The sequence below is a fragment of the Hylaeus volcanicus genome, chromosome 3, assembly GCF_026283585.1.
Source record: "Hylaeus volcanicus isolate JK05 chromosome 3, UHH_iyHylVolc1.0_haploid, whole genome shotgun sequence".
In the NCBI taxonomy this organism is placed as follows: domain Eukaryota; kingdom Metazoa; phylum Arthropoda; class Insecta; order Hymenoptera; family Colletidae; genus Hylaeus; species Hylaeus volcanicus.
In genome coordinates, this window is record NC_071978.1 from 1,745,963 (window position 1) to 1,763,758 (window position 17,796).

At 44.8% G+C, this 17,796-nt stretch overlaps 1 protein-coding gene across 2 annotated transcripts in view; it reads left to right on the plus strand.

Moving 5' to 3' along the window:
* The window catches only part of LOC128874324 (uncharacterized), a 125,436-nt gene that overhangs the window by 91,011 nt on the left and 16,629 nt on the right, over positions 1–17,796 (plus strand). The window lies entirely within an intron of this gene.

Here is a 17,796-nt window from a genome sequence, read left to right on the forward strand (position 1 = left end):
ACTTCGTATACATAGAGGATCACTCAGAGGTCGAAAGAGGTGCGGCGCGAATGCGTGACCAAACGAGTGGCTTAATGCGATTGCGAAATTTTTTTTAATAGTTTACTTTAGTTAAAGAGAATCGGTTTTGATAACTTTTCTAACATTTCTTGTACAAAAAGCAATATTACGATAGAGCATTTCATCACGATTCTGTTAGTTAAATAATCTTTAATTACTCGATAGTTATCGGTCTACGATTATTTCAAATAAGTTGTTCAACCGTTTAATAACATCACATCTAAGTGATCATCTAGTCTCATTGTTTAGGTGAACTGCACCGATGGACCCAACTCGCAGATCTGGTACAAACAGAAGTAATATCGTCATGTATACAGGAATTACTAATTCCCAAATTATGATCTCGCGATGAGAGTATACAAATTGTTATACCATCGTCTTTGTATAAATTCGAAATTCCTGTCAATAATTGAAGGAAAACTTTGAACTTATTTACACCAGCTAGACTATTAACTACATTAACTTGAAATAATCTCAATAACGATCGAAGTAGAAATAAAAGAAACGTACGTCGGATATTTATTTACTCAAGAATCCACTATCGGGAGGTTCGAACGTTTTAAGTCTTTCCCAGATTATTTAAATTCTCGAACAATGGTCCCGCATCCCATCGCGACAATTATCAATTCCCACGGTCACGTGACGTGGTTCCGTAAATCTCGTTCCAGCGAAGGACGTGCGCGCGCGCGCGCGCGCGTGTCCCGTCTTGTATTTGTTCGATTGAATCGGTGCAGGCTCGTAAAACGCGTGCAACCTGACGAAACGAGTCGTCTCCCATGCTTTCAACGTTTTGTGGCTGGGGGCTCTTCCCCCTTTATTGGAATATCCGCCCACAGCATTATGGGAATTATCAAGGAAATGGGATGAGCGCAAGTGGGTCCCACGAGAGGGCTGCAGGGGGTTGCCATGTCCGCGGACGATCGGGAAAGAGAGGAAGACCGTGCGTGGAAGCAGATTCATGCAGGTCCCCCATACACACCCACCCCCGACGTTCAAAGAATTACGCCTCCGATGGAAAAGCTGTGCGCAACTCTACCGAGACGGACACTCTTATTCTGTACTATAAATTCTACGCTTTATAGTCTAACGGAAATCGTGAAAAGTAGACCTTTTGGAACAGAAACCATTGCATTGCATTGCATTGCATCGCATTGCATTGCATCGCATTGCAAAAGTGGGGAGTAACGTGTAAATTCTGCTTGGAAGTCACGAGCAATGATTGAACAACCCTACCGCTGCTCGAGAACTTAAATTTTGTGAAATCCACGTTACGCACAATTTTGTTTAATTTGTTCCAGCAAAGCGAAATAGTTATTGGCTTCTCGGACAAGTGTAACGAAAGAAAAAAGTCCCTAGAAAGGATAGTTTATCGAGTTCCTCGCGAGACGTTCCAATGACGATCGAAGGTGACGCTCGTGTCAGATTTTTGAACAGAGGGATTCCCGAACGAGCCACGTGCAACGGGACGAAAAAGTCCCTGACAAAAGGAGCGTTCGCGTGGCATTCTAGCGATACGGGTTAATTTTAGATCGGTCACAAAGCACGCGATGCCGATCGATCGGTGATAGAATAGAGAAGTCGGTGACCCAATGGGAATTTCATTAATTATAGGACATCGTGGGGATAGAATCGAGCGACGTTACGTAACCGCGTCGATAGTTGTTTATAAATACACCGGTAAAGTGTGCATCGATCGTCGCCTTTGGTCGATTCGTTGTTTTATCCGCGCACGCGGATTCTTTCGCGCGTATTTCGCGTTTCTTCTCCAAGGGGTCCATGATCGCTAGACCGAGAACCGAGAACGAGGAGGAAACGAAATCTGCCGGCTGGGGAATTTTTCCATTGAAAACGAAGAAACGAATCAGTAGCGGCGACGGAAATTATGGCAATCGGCGGACAAAAGAGGGGAGAGAGAGGAGTAGGCGGCCACGCTCGGTGTCTCTGTTATCCGGAGGCACATTCCCACAATTTACAGATCGGCCAATCAACGTCTCGCACTCCCGGACGATATTAAGCTCGTCGCGGGATCCGCGTTGAAACGGAATAAAATAAAATTGTGCGTTGTTCATCGAGCGTGTACGCGCACGCCGCGCCGGCACGACAATAAAAAGGAAAGAGAGGCAGGGAGCGCGAAGGAGAGAGAGTGCGAAGAGCCAGTAGGAGAAAGAGTGAAAGAGTCGAGAGGCGAGAGAGAGGGCAGCAATCAAAGCTGATTAAGCCCACAACTGGGGAATCTGTGGGGCCAGTGTCTCACGCCAATCTCGCCCAATCAGCCGGTTGGCCGGGGAGATTTAAAAAATAGAATGCCTACTGTCAATTGTCCCATAATTTAAATAAATCGAATAAATGGACAAAGTGGTCAATTAGAGTAGTTGCTGCTTGCTGCTTTAACGCATTATTCTCTCTTTCTCGTGGTGTCTTCGGCCCTGTAGCCCGCCCCTCGCGGGCTGGGATCCTCTTTCAACGTCTCCTTCGAACTTCTTTCTTCATCGTATCCTCCCTTCCCCGCCCCTCTTCTTCGGCCCTCCGACTCTCCAGCGTTGTTTGACACCGACGTTACCGACCACCTTGCGTCGAGGTGCACTTAAGAGCGACGTTACGCCACGGATGACTTAACTATCAGCCTCCACGCACACGTGTGCGACGCACTGCTGCTATATGGTGCACGCGGGATGCGATAGTTGTCGCTTCCGTTATCTTCTGCCGCGGACCGACACGATTCGGCCTTATTCAATGATTCCTGATACAAATAGCAAAAGTGCACGCAACTTAGACATCGATACGATCGAAAGAAATCTACGTATATTATCCTTCGTAAGATGTCTCTTTGCCTATAAAATAACATCGCACAAAGGGTTCTACATTTTAATTTGAAGTTTCCTACGCCAGATTTACGCGTCGTCGATCTGTGTTCCTTGACCCTCGATCACCAGCCTTCAATTAATCCTCCTCGTCAGACAAGCGATTAAGAAACAAAGTGGAACCTCGTCGATGATCGCAATTTGTAAAAGTAGATTTTTGACAATTAGATAGATTCGTCTCGCCGCGGTCGGAGGTAATTGTTTCAGCGTGTACGACTCCCATTCCGTAGATGTACAAACGAAGTTAATTGATAATCCGTGACCCGGAGTGGCCTTTACTCAGCAATCTTCGATCGAGGCTGGATCGAAACTCAACCGAACGCGGGCTTAACGCCGCGTAACACATCGAATGCCAGGTACAGGCTTTAACAATTACAAGCAATTTACGACTTTAACAATTACCGTCGACGTCCGCGAACCACGTCTGCCCGACTGCACCTGTTCGACATTCATTTACGACGCGAGGCTTAACAGGCCCGTTGATACGCGCGGTCGTTAATTCACTTTAAATACAATTTAATTAACAGTCTCCGCAACTCAGCCGTGGAACCTCGTGTCACATTAATATTCTGACGTCCACCGAAAATTGTCTATTACGTTCGATAAGCCTTAATTGAGCTATTCTGTGTCCTTCTGAGTTCTTTATGTTCCCTCAACACATTGCCCGTGCGTGGAAGAGATTCTTTGTCCCCCGAGAGACTTTCCGATGTCAAATTGATAAGTGCTTCCTGAGGCCTGCGATAGCAGAAATTGAGAATTCTTAGTAATTGATGTACGGTTAACTAGTCAGTTGCAAAAATTATTTGGCAAAAAAAGAAGTCAAGAAGTACCGTTGACTCTTGCTGAAACTTTATATTGCGCAAATAAAATTATTCTCGAATGTGCAATAAGTTTTACCGTTGGTACGAAAAAGAATCTCGTTTCATGGTTTACACAAGTGCGGAGTGGGTAATATCACCGAAACAGTTCTTACAGACAAGGTTTCATCGAGAACAGTTTTAACCGACCTTCGATGCCACAATGCAATGAAAATTGCGATCAATGTATCGTATGTATATACATACAATAAAAATTGAAGAAAGAATAGATAGAAAGTCGGTAATAATTGTTTTCGGTGAAACGTGTTTCGGTGATATTAACTTAACCCGTGCAGCATCCCGAGAGGAGTAATAATTTCTCATTAACTGCAACGTGTTACAGTTACGAAAAAATCAGTCCGCGGAAGGTTGACCATCCTGTTCGGGGAAGAAATTCTATTCGACGCGAGGGGTCACGGGGGTCCGAGGAAAGAATGCTTCGTATTAAGCGGCCAATTATGCGAATCTGGCTCATCTGGTCGAGGCAAGGCTGTGTAACGCATGTCTGGAAGGTAGATAAGGTACCCTCGTAGGTACTCGTACACCTACGTGGGCTGGCAGTCATGCCAGCCAGTCGACCGGGCAAATAACAAATAAAGCATAAACGGGAGCTACAATAAATAACTGGTGCACTGCGTTCTCTGCATATACTCGGAGCCACGGACCCTTCGGGGCCTTATTCTTTCCCCCCGTGCCCACCCCCGCCCCTTCCTTCTCCGCCTTCTCTTTCTACCGCGTTCTTCCACCCCCACTATCGGGCCCCCTTTAAGGACCATATATATATATATATATATATACGTCATAACGCGGACGCCGAGGGAGCCGGGCTTGAGAAAAATCGTTTTTGACTTATGCGGTTGCCGTGAAAACGGATTTAGGGGATCCCCTTTTGTGCTTGTTCACTTTTTTCTCGCATATCTGGAGAATTCAAGAGGCCTGGGGTTCTCTTCTTTTTCGTCCTTCGACGTTCTTGCATTCTGCGGTTGCATCCACGAGGATTGAGGAATTGCTGTTGAGATGGGTTTTGGCTTCTTGGGTGCAGGTGGTTTTCGGTGTTTTATACCGAGTGTTGGGTAACAGACACTGCAGTACGAAAGGACGTATACACTGTATGACGTTTACAAGTAAAAGGTAGCATAGGTATTTTCTGCCGATTCCAGCGACATTCTTGACTGTTCGGTGATACGGTTTAACATCTAGTTATTTAGTAAGTAGTGCTCCGCCAGAGATGGGCAAACCTCTAGGCTTCGAATAAATCTGAAATTTGCCGATGTGTTTGTCTCGTTTCTTTCTTTGGAAATTGTTCAAAAGAGGAAACGAGACAAACTTCAGAGGCGAGACAAACGAGGAAAACTTCAGATTTATTCGAAGCTTAGGCTTTTGCTCGTCATTGGCAGCTGAATCGTCGATTCGTCGAAGCTGCTTTCCTTCACGCCTCGGTTTCTCGCCCGAGCTCGGACGCATAATTGGTTACAGATGCATTATTCTTCGACTTGGGTCGTTTCGCAGCCCCATGCATAAACATTAAACTCTTACGACATGGGTGTCTCTCTTTTTTCCCCTTTTTTCTTTTACTATGAAGCCCGAACGATTGTGTTTCTAATTTCGTTAACACTCGCGAACCTTGCGAAGCTGATTGAAATTCCTGCGATCGCTCGTGGTACTCGGACACGTCGGTTTTCAGGCATGTTGGATCGCAAGCAGCGTTCGATTCGTCAATTCTCTGGTCTGCGAGTGTGTGTGTAGATGGCATAGTTAGACTGATTGCAGCAATTAAGCGTGCCGATTCGAATGTTACCGTTAACGTAATATAGAAGCATATTTTTTTTATTTGCTTTGCTACGATCACGCTTTTTGTTTAACATTTATACTATGTTTCGAATAAAAATACAAACCATAACGTCCTATTTACTAACTTTCATTTTTGTCTTTTTCCAAGTTTCTCGCGTTTCCGTTCCTAAAGAAAAAGTATCTAAAATTTTCTGCTTAAATTTTCATTAATCGGTCAGGTATTTCGTATCGCTGATGTTTTCGTGGGAGCACCGAGTGCCAAAGGCACCAATACAATCGACGAAAATCATGCGGCTTGTACGGTTGGTTGCGAACACGAAACCAATGCGTACAACGATCCTGGTTAATCGACCTCGGGCTCACAAAAATCATAAAAATCCATATTTCACCCGCGCGAACGGAGGAAAAGAAAGATGGGGGAACAGAGGGAACAATGAATTTCGCCACGGAACGGAAACAATGCGGCCGTGTTCCAAGCAGCGCGCGGTTGGCCTCGTAAAAACCTGCTCGAAAGCCAGCAGATTCGAAATTTTATTATTTATATTTGAAATTTATTATCGCCCCGAGCTGGTCCCGGGGCCTGCGGAGCGGCCGATCCGTCCCCCTCTGGGCCCCCCGTGTATTCTTTCCGCGGCGTTTCTGGTCTCTCCACCCCCCCCCCCCCCCCATCCCACCCCCTCCCTCCGTCTTCCTACACGCTCGACCGTTCTCGCGCCGTCTCGTCGTCGCCGGTCTAATTTATCGTTCCTCAACTTTTTATTAATTTCTTACCGCTCGCGGAATCGCGATCGCATTAAAAGGAACGTCCACGACCGTTCAGCGGTCACCGAAATGCATCGGTACACAGACGGAATGCCGTCCCTAATTTTTCGCTCTTCTCCGCCACCCCCTTGGCCCCCTCCAATCCTTGTCGAATCCTCTCCTCGTTCCGTTCTTTGGACACACGGCGCCCGCTGAGGATCGTGGGCCATCGATGCTATCGGCAACGTCAGAAGAAACGCATTTTTCCGCAAACTGCCACGCTGGTGGCGCCCCCTCGAACTCTCCACCGCGTTGGTAAAAAGGGAGCGGGTTGAAAATTCCGGACGCGGATCAACGGGCAATTTTTCACTTGTCTGGTACCAGTCTCTAACGATCCGACCGAAGAGTCGACGATTAGGCGACGAGACAATTCCAGTTTCTTAAAGAACCCATCCCGTGCCGACATATTGTAAACACGATGCAAACAAAAGAGGAGAATGGAACGAATCGCGGACCACTCGAAGAGCTAAAATACATGATGCATTATTCTCGCGTTACTACGATTAAAACATGAGACTTACTGCGTTAATCGAAATAAATGTTTAGCAATAAATCTGTCTAGAAATTCGATGTATTCAAGATTGGACAAACGATTTGTTCGTTAGTATCGACAACTACCTCCGAAATCAGGGATTCGACTACGACAACAGAAATCTTTTACTTCGGTTTACCGCAACTGAATCTTAGACGTCTCTTCGTCCATCGGAAGCGAGGTTCACCGATAAGGCTACCTATGGCCCACCATGTTCTCGGCCGTTACATGAGCCATCTATTCAAGAACGTTGACAATTTATGTTGGAATTAAAAATCCCACAACGATAACAGAAGTCCCTCGCTATAGTACATCACGATTCAATGTTAGATGTCACTTGAATAGGAATTGCAGCTCGCCGTGAAGGCTACATAGCATGGCTGTGTTTCAAGCATTAGACAAGGAATGTATTCAAAAGTATCATCAACGGACTATGGAATAAGTGATTCTAACATATTCACAGGGGACACCGATTACGAATAACTGCGATTAGAGCTTCGAAATGACTTTGTTTATTAAGATTCGTTTGCAATCATTTGTGACTCTAAAGGCTAGAAATTTATTCGTTGAGTAATTGCAATCAACTTGAACTACCAAACATCTTGGCAGTGAATGGGTTAAGAACCGATATTGTTATCGACGCACCGGGGTTCAACGAAATTTAACGTAAATAAAGATTGACGCCTCTCTTAACTGACTGAGCGTCTGAGCGTCGTCAGGTCTCTAGCGCAAACGGTAAGGGGTAGATAGATGACAAATTACCTAACCGAAATTCAGCTGTAACCCATAGTACTCGTCGTGCAATTTGCGCGAATTCCCGTTCGATTTCGTAATTCGTCACGAGGCATTCTAACAATAAGCGCGGAGGCTGAAGATGATCGATCAGGAGGCCGGTTTCAAGGCTCGCGACAGCTCGCAATTAGAAGGCTCGATTAGTTAATCGGCGCCGCGATAAAGTCGTATTCTTGGCGGCCGAAAAATCGCGAAACGTCAGCCAGGAAAAAACGGGGACGAGCGGAGGATCATGTGCGCCGAACGAAGAAGCGCGGGACGGAGGTGTCGTGCACGCTGAAATACGCTCGGTTAAGGAGGAGGTTAGAAGAGCGCGGGGAAGAGGTGTGCGTATCGTTTGATCGAGCAACGATGGATTCCTGAGTTTCGAGGACGGCATGCGATTGCCAATCGTTGTTTCCCGATACAAAGCGATCGGGGCCAATCGCGTGGCCAACAAACATTGCGGCATTCGTTGGTCCGTTTCGCAATTCCCTTTTCGAACTCGCCACTTTTATTGCCAGATATTCTAGCCCCCGTTGCGCTCACCCCCTTGCCGCCGCACCCCGCTGGCCAGCTCTTGCGTTAATTATAGCGAACGAAGAACAGAGGGAAAAAAAATAAAACGACGTTTCTTCTTCGTCGCTCTCTCGATGCCTAACGCTGCGTCCTCGTCGTCTCTGGCGGTTCTTCAGAAAATATAGTTTTCCGTAGTTTTGCGTTCATCCAGTTCCCCTTTTAGTGGTTCTAGATGGAAATGCGAATTTCTTTGAATTGTTCTGTACCTAGTGGTCGATAGATTGGAAGAACGAAACGATCCATCGAGAATATTCCTACTTCCCTGTTCAACGAATTCTCTGGTTTCTTCTTATACTGCAACCTCTTACGTAACATACTTGATCACTTTTCTTCGTTATAAACACATGGCTTTAAGCTTCATCTTGAATCGCCTTTAACAAATTATTCGAAGGATCTGCGAGACGATAGTTAACGGGATCTCAATTTCTTATGTCACGAAATCGTGTCAGCCTTCTGTACGTTATTCTGCGCTTTATTTATCACGTGTTCTTTATTTTAAATTTCATATCCACATCGCTTATACTGTTTTTCTGCTCTTTTTTCTGTATCATTTACTATTTCTCTTTTGTACATAAAAGGTAATCTTATTATAAAAGGTGCGATCGCTATAATAACAAACAAATAAATACGTCGTTAATTGTGAAAAGTGAATTCCCCGCGTATCTTCTCTTGGTCATTGGACCCTAGCCATGTCGGAGGCGTGTTCGACAAGCGAATTAATTAATTCCACAGAGGCCAAGAACTTGGTCGGCGATATCATCCCTGAGAAAAGAGTGTAACGGCGCGTGCACGTACTCAGCCCTAGAAACGTAACGCGAGATTTCCGCTCGCAGTCGATCGACAGACGTATCATTAAGCTCGCGGTTTTCCTTTTGCATCCTTTTCTGCACGGCCGCGGCTGAGAGCTGTTTAATTACATACTTAAATATTTATACGCGCGGGAATATAAATCGAATCGATTCATAAAAGGCGAGCCAGCGGGCGAACGCGGCCAGGGAAACAAGACCATCGCCGAAGGACCGCGATCCTCTGGATCGTTGCTCGTGCAAAAAAGGACGAAAACGAGATAGAGAGGGCGAAAGCTTCGTTCTTCTGGCTTTGTCCTTCCTCTGTCGTTCTCTCCTCTCTCCCTCCCATAGCTGCTCTATTAATTAGCTCGCGGCAGCTCGCCCTCCACTCTGTTAATTTACTCGGAGGGGGCACATTTTATTTTTCGTACGGGCCTGAGCGTCGTCGATCCTCGCTCGGGCTCCTCAATCCGGCTCTATTAATTAGCAGGGACCCTTTTTTCCCCGCGGCCAGGCCTCGTAAGACCCGTCGAATCCCGTCAGGAAAAAGGGGAACTCTGGAACGGGAAAAAGAATGCGCGCGGTTCTGATCAACAGCGTTCGTCTCAGATTCCAGAATCACCGGAAAGGGAGAAGAAATATTCCGGTTTCGAACAAAACCGATTTTACCAGGCCGCGACCGTACCGGATTGTCGCGCAAACGCTTGTCCCGTTGGAACTCGAACGATCCGCGTCGAGCCAATTGTTATGCAGGTGATTTCGTAACGCCATTCGATCGAGGGTGGGGCGGTTCTCAGAGGTTACGGAGATGAGGCCTTTTAACCCTTTGCTTTCGATGACATTTGTGCTGCGGCGATGATAGTAAATTCAAACGATTTTGCAAATATTTGACGAACTTCGAACAATTAACATTAAATGGTTTTATACGCGAATCAGTATATCGTTTTGTGGAGTATATTGTACAATACGCTTCCGTGTAACATGCCGTTGTTTTTATTTTTTGTATGGGAGACAATAACGTGGATTATTTGTAGGTCCTTGACTGGGCTTTTTTCCAGGGGTGATTTTTTTGGGGAGAAATCGAAGTTAAATACACGAGCAGCTCGAAACGATATAGGTGGATTCGTTTGAAAGAGCGATTTGTCAAACACTTTAACAGCTGCCGCACGCCGACAGCATTATGGAGAGGAGTGTATTATCGATTTTCACCAAGTAATTCAGACGCCATGCTCGTCCAGCCACGCGGAAAGCGCTTAATCCGAAACCCTTCGAACAGTTTTGCACACGTTAAACCGCATAAAACGTGAAGTCCGCGCGTGTTCCTTGGAACTGTCGCGCTCTCAGAGCATCCACGGGTTTCCGAGATTTTAATTTACAATTTCCGACGAATTTACCGACCTTCGAGAAACGAGACAAGGAATCTCGTAAAAAAAATCGTAAAATTAATGCAAAATTCATTCTTTCGACGTCAGAATTAATTTATTTAGTTCCTTAATTTCATTTATGAGTGGCATGGCGGTCATTATGTTATAGGATTAATCGTAATCACGTGTACATTCATTTAAGCATTTAAAATAAGAGTTCGATACGTAAAATAACTATTGAGTGTAATTAATTTCAGTATTTACAATGATTCAATCGTGTAAAAAGACATTTTTGAGAGTATACACGTTGAAGTATATAAATCAAGCGCATCTGATTACAACTTACAATTTGTTTGTATGACAAGGAACGCTCAATTTTAAATCCAACGAGGAATAATTTTGTTTACTAATATAATTGTATAGTTTTCGCTATTTTCTTAAAAAGACCAACATTATCATTGACGTTTAGTTAATAAAACAAAGAAATAGATATATTTCATACCGTTTTGTTTGATTAAAAATCAGACACTTAAAGAAGTCTAAATAGGATAGTAAACAATTTGAATAGACCCAGCCCTAGTTTACCACGAAATGGCTCATTAGGAGCTTCCACTGGACTCAGAACGCTCAAGCCGCGAGAGTCGCGGACTCTTCGACTTGGAGCGCATTTTGCGATCACCCCGCGGTCCCTTTTCCTCTCCTTTCGTGATTATATTCTCGAAATAGTCAACCGGATGCCGGCCGGCACCGCGCTCGCGGATATTCCGTATATTTCTGGCGACCCTTTTTCCGACGAAAAGGAAGAAGCCGATCCAGAAATCTCGGGGAGAAGAATCGCTGTTGCGGAGAGAAGAAGATTAGGGAAGAAATGGCGGGAGGAGAAAGTAAAAGAATCAAACGTTTTTTCCCTTTGCCCGAAGCCTCTCTTAAGAGACCCCTTACTTCATACGTGCTACACATATGTATTTTCATGCAACGTCTACTCATATATTTTTCTCTAAATCTCTGCATATACGCCATATTTTGGTTTGCTTTCTCGTGCAATTTCAATATGAAAACTTCAAAGAAACTTTAGTGTAAATTTGTAATGTGTAAAATTTGCTTTAGTGTAAATTTATTCTACGTTCCCAAGAATAAATAAAGGTTCTCCATGTAATTATTCGTTACCTGAATTATTCAAATAAAATTCTCCATTTCTATCTAGGGATGAAGATCAACATTACACAGAAACATGGAGGTTTCTTTGGTTAGACAGAGACCTAAGCTAGTTCTAATGGACCGAATTCGCTGATAGTAGCTGGTAGCGCGAATCGTATCGCGATATAATCGTCTCTATTAATTTTTTTTTATAGAGTAATCTCACCACATTTTTGATAATCTCATGTCTAATTCTACTGGGTTAGTAAACATGCCATAGTTGGCGGCACGTCACTCGGCTTTCGATCAACGAAACTCCGATATACCAGCGAAAAGGTTTGCTCCGCGCGGCCGTGGCTCGTCTGAATTTCCGGTCTGGGGGGCGCGTTGTTCGAGGAAGCGCCCCCGTAAATCAATTTCCCCGGCGGTTCAGTAAAATCACAGAGAGCGGAGAGAGCGTGGCGTCGTGTCGCTAATAAATCGAGCTTTCTTCCCGGGTTTATCCCGCGTCGTTTCTCCGGTTCGCCATAAGTCGCTTAAAGCCGTTGCTCTTCGGCGCTTTAGTAATTCGAGTTAGCTGTTGAGGCTGGTCCACGTTTCTCTCTCTCTCCTGCGCACGCTCTCTCTTTCTCTCTCGTTCTTTCAAACCTCTTTCTCTCGGCCGTTCGTCTCTCCCGCTCCTCTGTTATTTCGCGCTTGGCGAAAAGCGAGAAAAAGGAAGAGCGTCGCACCGTCGCCGTCGGTGGAAACGACCGAGAGAAGAGAGGACCGAGACCAAGACCACGAAGCCGCCGATTGTTTTAGCCCTAGGCCAAACTAAAACGGCCGGAGAAGTTCGGAGGGTCAGTGCCGTGCGAGAGGGGGGCTGCAGGGGGCGCGGGTGAACCTACGCCGCACGCGGACTCCTCGACGTCGACGCGGAAATTTCGATTTCCTAGCGGAATCGCCCCTACGATCGACCCCTTTCGTCGTGCGACTCGGGGGATCGTGCAGAATCGAACTCTTTCCCTCTGAGAAGCCTTTAGTTTCATAACCTCTAGTACTTATTTAACATTAAAGCTACCAAGTACATTTCAACGATATAGCTGTATGTAGAACGATAGCTACGATCATACAGTCTATGAATCTGTTTTGGTATCCTTAATTCGGATGAGCACAATTTTATCTTCTTCGTCGGAATGATATAAGACTCGAGGATGAACAATCGCTAATGATTGGGAAAAAATTATACAAGTACTTGAAGTACGCACAGTCGTGTGTACAAAATTTGAAAGCGATAGGTTTAACGCTCGTATTTTTTAATTAATATGAAAAGGAAGCTGAAGTTGGTGTTCTCTAGACAAGACTGCTTCACCTTCCCTTGAGTATCTCTCTTTCTTTCTGCTTCCTTAGCGCAACTCGAAGCTAAGAGACACAACACCAACGACGCGACGTGCCAAATCATGCGAGCGGAATCGGAGAAATTTAAAAAATATTCTAAATTTAATTACCCCGGCGACCCTCGGTCTTTCGAAATCGTCCGAGCTGCCAATGGCTGGTTGAAAAATAGCCGATCGACGAACCGAGCCGTCGGGCCTCTAGCGGGGTGGCATTTGCGTCGGCGAAAAAAGGGGAAGAAGAGAGAAATGCTCTCAGTTCTCGAACCTCTTAACCCTATCTGCGTCGGATAATTCATCAGAGGAAAATTCCAAAGGAAACTTCGCATTCCAAACAAAACAACGACTAATGACATTCGTTACGTGTCATTTTGTCATTTCGATGTAATTGTTAAACATTTGTAATCTTTTTTACCGCGACGATTCAGCATGACAGTACGGTAACGAAAATAAGCGTTCCTTTCTTGTTGAGAAAAAAAGAGAGTCAACGATCAGGCAAATGTCCCAGCGCAGTCGAGCTAAAAAAAGGAGAAGAAAGAAGAGCGAACCGAGCAATGAAGAGGTCAATGAGAGAGCCCCAATTTCAATTTCTCTTTCCCACGCTTACCCGACGTCGAATCAATTCCTCGACTTCATATTTCACTCAACAACTCAGCCGTCAGGGCATTCACGCATTCAGTCTCTATAGAGTTCAATTGGGATGCCTAACTCCACTTTACATGGAACTGAAAACTGTAGCGAAAGACAAAGTAACTCGGCCTACGATTCACTCACTCGGAAAGTTCGAAATCGAGGTTAATAAAGAATAAAAGATTTATTTAACCTTCGTTAAACATAGAAACCCAGAGGAAATTATTTTAATTAAACACAAAACACACCGACGCGTGGCGTGTACCATCGGTACCGGTATTAATATACCGGTCAAAATGATTTCCTACGAAAACCGAGGGTCTCCGTTAGACTCTGTTCTAACATCCAGATAACAAACTTTTTATATTGGAAATGGTCATTGTAACGTTTGCACGCGTGTCAAGGTAATATATGTGAAACATTACCTGATCAAATATAAACGCTCTGTAGCTATCAGCATTGAAAATCTTAAGCCACTTTTGGAAAATCTTCTATCATTTCATGGATATTTCGTCGTCTGATGTGTCATGTCCAATTACTCCCGATAGGAACCGGAGGTGCTTGAATATTAAGAGCTGCGAGGTTTTTCCGGAAGAATGTGACCAGACGAAGGGTGGATCCCAGTCCAATCGCGGCTCGAGCGCAGACGGAAACGCCACTGGGCATCGATAGAGCGTGGCGGTGCACTTAATAATAGTCCTCGCTCGTTACGCACTCGTCGAACTGCCTTGTTAAGGCTAACAGCCACTCGCTCTCGGGGAATATTCGAAAGTTATCGGACACGCGATCTCGTAAATCAGCGCGCGTTATGGGACATTGTGGACCTTTGAGTTACGCTACACGGCCGCCGAAGAGCACACAGTCTAACGATTTGTCGTCAACTTTCAGCCGACCTGGAAGTCAAGAACAACACAAATCGACGAAGTCACATTGTTCCTTCAGAGATGAAGACCTAAGTTAGATTTAGAAAATCGACTTCGATCGTCGAAGATAGTTGTCTAACCTAGATTTCATTCAGACTTGAAAGCAGGCATGAAATTACTGGAAACTTAGGCCGATCGCACATGGGCGCAACCGATCAGTTTCAAACCACTCTGAAACTAGTAAAAAAAAAAAAAAAGAACTATTAAATACAACAGAGTTTCGACCTAAGTATGTATTTAATAATATGTGTTTTGCAAAACAGAAATGATGTTCTTAGCTCAAGGGTTTTTTGCGAACTGACTGGAGACTCGGAAAACCGAGATGCTCAGGGTATGCAATAAACTGATGTCCTCCTCAGGTAGTACTGACCTTTGCTAGAGAGGGGACTGCACCAACGGACGCAAATATTTAAACCATTTAAACCATACAGGCATATATTTTTTATTCTCAACGATTACTATTTGAATGACTTTCCTGCACAGCTGCCTGTCCTAAGCTTATCCCAGACCTGAGAGACGATAACACTAGCTAAAGAAACGTTTCTCCAAGGTTTCAAGCTTAAATTGGTTGGAAGGAAACAAATTCGATGGATAATACACGAGTGACATTTCTAAGCAGTTGAAGTTCATTTAAGAGAATCTGAACACACGCTCTCCGCTGGTTTTAGCTCATTCCGCCAATTATCTTAAGTAATTCTATTAGAGTCAGTCCTGGCACTTCAGGTCTTGCCTCTGATTTCCCTGTTTCGCATGTCGACGCTGCGATTGCGTCGCGTTACTGATGAGATCGGGGTGGTGAGATTTGTTCGGCCCGAGTTCCCCGTTTTCTATGACTTTCGTCATCCATCGAGAACGGGGAGTAAGCGCGAGTGAAAAACTTTTTATAATAAATCAATGGAAGGTGGACAAAAAATTGATATCGGCAGTAATGGGAATAATTCAATCAAAGGTGTAAGATGAGAAACAAAAGGAGTGAACACATTCTGGCAAAATATTTCTTAAAATCAATTTAGAATAGTAGAACATTAAATTGGATCGGTATAAAAAGCTTTCGACCTCGAGAGACGAAGCAATTAAAAATTGAAAGGTAACAAAATCCTCTCAGAAGCGATTCCCGTCATCTTTCCTTAATTATCCCTCGTTCTGATTAATCATTTCATCCCCCCCGAATCGTCGAGCAGTGACTCGACCGAACAGTATCGTGTTTCCGGTAAACAGACCTCGATATTTCACCGCGACTATTTTATTACCGATCCATTTTCACCCCTGGGCATAACCCCTATCGATCTCGTGGATCCTCACCGGCCTGGAAAATTCATCGAATGAAAAATCGGGGCTCGTCCCGATTATCTGGCATCGGATTTCGTGTTTTGACAGCGGATCGTCGATCCGTGATTTTCTTCTCGCTCGCTCCTGTATTTTACATTCTTTTTCCCTGGTAGTCGGCTCAGTTAGCGGGAGTTTTCGGAAGTCGAACAAAAGGGGTCGCGCGAGGAGGCTGGCTCCCTCTTCTGGCTATTTGAATTTATAGAAAGGGTTCGATTCTGTTTATTTTCGGGAATAAGGGTGGGAGAGGGTGCACACGCCCGGGGAGTAGGAGGATACGCTCGCACATGAACGGCCGATATTGCGGCGCGAGCTTCACCCTCGTGAAAAGTTTACGCGTCCCACGTAAGAGCCGGATTGGGGTGGCGGCGTAGAACGGGGGCGAATTCGGGGGGGCTCGGCGATAAGTAGTACGCGTGTTTTCGCTCGAACTCAATTTACCCCCGCGGAACGATGGAAACGGCGCCGAAAGGGGTGGCCTTTCTTTCAAACTGAAAATCTTTATCCTTCGAACACGGGTTTTAGACGTTAGGGGTGCGGACTTCTGGGACAATGGAATTCTAAACTTTTATCGTTTTTAATCCCTTACGGCTAACGTTTTTTAATTTTAATTACTAAAATACTTCCACTATAGTAAAAGACGACGCATTTTGCGTTTTAATTATTTCTATCGCTTTGTTTTTATAAGAGAAGAATCTAAAATCTCGTAATAGTATCCTTTTTGATCCTCTGGAGCTAATTTTTCCAAATTTTAAATACCGATATACGTACGATGTACTACGGTTTTCAGAAGTTTTAAATATTAGAAGAACTCAATTTTGATTCAATGTTAAATGTCAGAAGGTTCAATTTGAAAAACTTATACGAGTTGCAAAATAATCTCTTAATCTAACTTTAACATGTCAACCGTTATCGTTACTTGTACTCACGTATATTCGAGCATTATATTTTTTTTAAACTCGATCGTTCTATACCAGATCTGTAGTTTTCCATTGTTATTTCCGGAATATGTCCCATAGTCTTTCCACTCGACTCGAAAATAAATCTCCGCGTCCCAGAACGACGAGAAGAAAACAATTGGACCGGTTCGCGTTTGCGAGTCGGTCAATAATTTCGGGGAATCATTGTTCTCCGATATTCCACGGAGAGGTTTCCCCTCGTTAAATTTAACACGGCCGCCATAAGTAACAGTAGAGAGAGAGAGGGGGGGGGGGGGAGCCGTGACCCACGTCGCAGTGAAAAGAAGGGGGTGCGCAGAAAGGACCTCTCGGTGCATAAGGGGGGGTCCGGGGGAGGGGGTCGACACTAAGTAGTATGTCCGTAACAGTGGCCCCGAAAAATCCATACGTCCGAGGGCGGGCTAGATTAAACTGAAAAAAAAAAAAGAGGAGAAGGAAAAAAATTCCGCGTGCCTCGTCGGAGGGGTAAAACGATACCAGCTATGCGCGACATTAATGAATGTGCCTTTAGAAACGGGCGATGAGCGACCGGGAGAGCGAAGAGGAAAAGAGAAGGCGCGTAGCACGTGGCTCGATTGCTTTAACGACCGTTTGTACGCGCGCGCGTTCGTTCACGCACGCTGCGCCTCGCGAAAGGCTTCAACGATGAACTCGAGTCGCTTGATAATCGCCCATGAATAATCCCGTTTCAGGAGGATTGGGATACGGATTGCGCGAACCCGTTTGCCGATTCCGCAGATCGAAGCGAGTCGCTCGTCGTTGTTGTTCAAAACTGGATTCTGAAACGGATTCTGATAACTAAAAGAGCGAATAGGAAGGATCTCTTGTCTCCAACGGATAGCTGGACATATTCAAAAGATAACAAAAGATTGAAAACAGTCTCGTAGTAAATTGACAGAGTGGCGGAGTTGTGGATCTAGGTGTCCTGTAATTCTAAAATACGATCGAGTAGCGCAGTAATATCTAGCAGAAAATTTCCAGCAAAAGAATTACCTTGAAAATACTCTGTTACCTTGTTCCTGATCATTTATCAAAGTTGTT